This window comes from Crocuta crocuta, unplaced genomic scaffold, assembly GCF_008692635.1.
Source record: "Crocuta crocuta isolate KB4526 unplaced genomic scaffold, BGI_CrCroc_1.0 scaffold443, whole genome shotgun sequence".
NCBI classification, from domain to species: domain Eukaryota; kingdom Metazoa; phylum Chordata; class Mammalia; order Carnivora; family Hyaenidae; genus Crocuta; species Crocuta crocuta.
This window is the reverse complement of record NW_027529446.1, coordinates 631665-632093: the sequence shown is the minus strand read 5'-3', so window position 1 is coordinate 632093 and position 429 is coordinate 631665.

Genomic DNA, 429 nt, shown 5'->3' with positions numbered 1-429 from the left:
CCCCGAACCGGGGTCCTCGGGATTCCTAAGGGCAGCGCGCGTCCTCTTCAAGAAAGTGCCAGGAGCGGAAGGTGAAATCAGGAATCAAAAATCCGAGTGGCGCTCCGGAGTCGCGTTGACTCGTCGGGGCGCCTTCCGGGGGTGGGGACTGNGGAGGGGCAGGAAGCCGGGGGCCCCCCCCCCACCGCGTCTGTCCGGGAAGCAGCCTCGAGCGGAAGCGGGAGGCGATCCCCACGCTTCGTGGCCGGGCGGCTCTTGAGAGGTTCGGACGGCTGGCGTCCCCCACCCGTGGGGCGTGAGGTCCCGGCGAGGAGTAGGGCTACGGGCGGGACCTGCACCCCGCTGACGCGGGCCAGTGCCGGGAGGGCCCCTCCCGCTCCGATACCACCTCGCGTCCCACCCCTGTCCCGCGGGCCGGGCCCGCCTCCC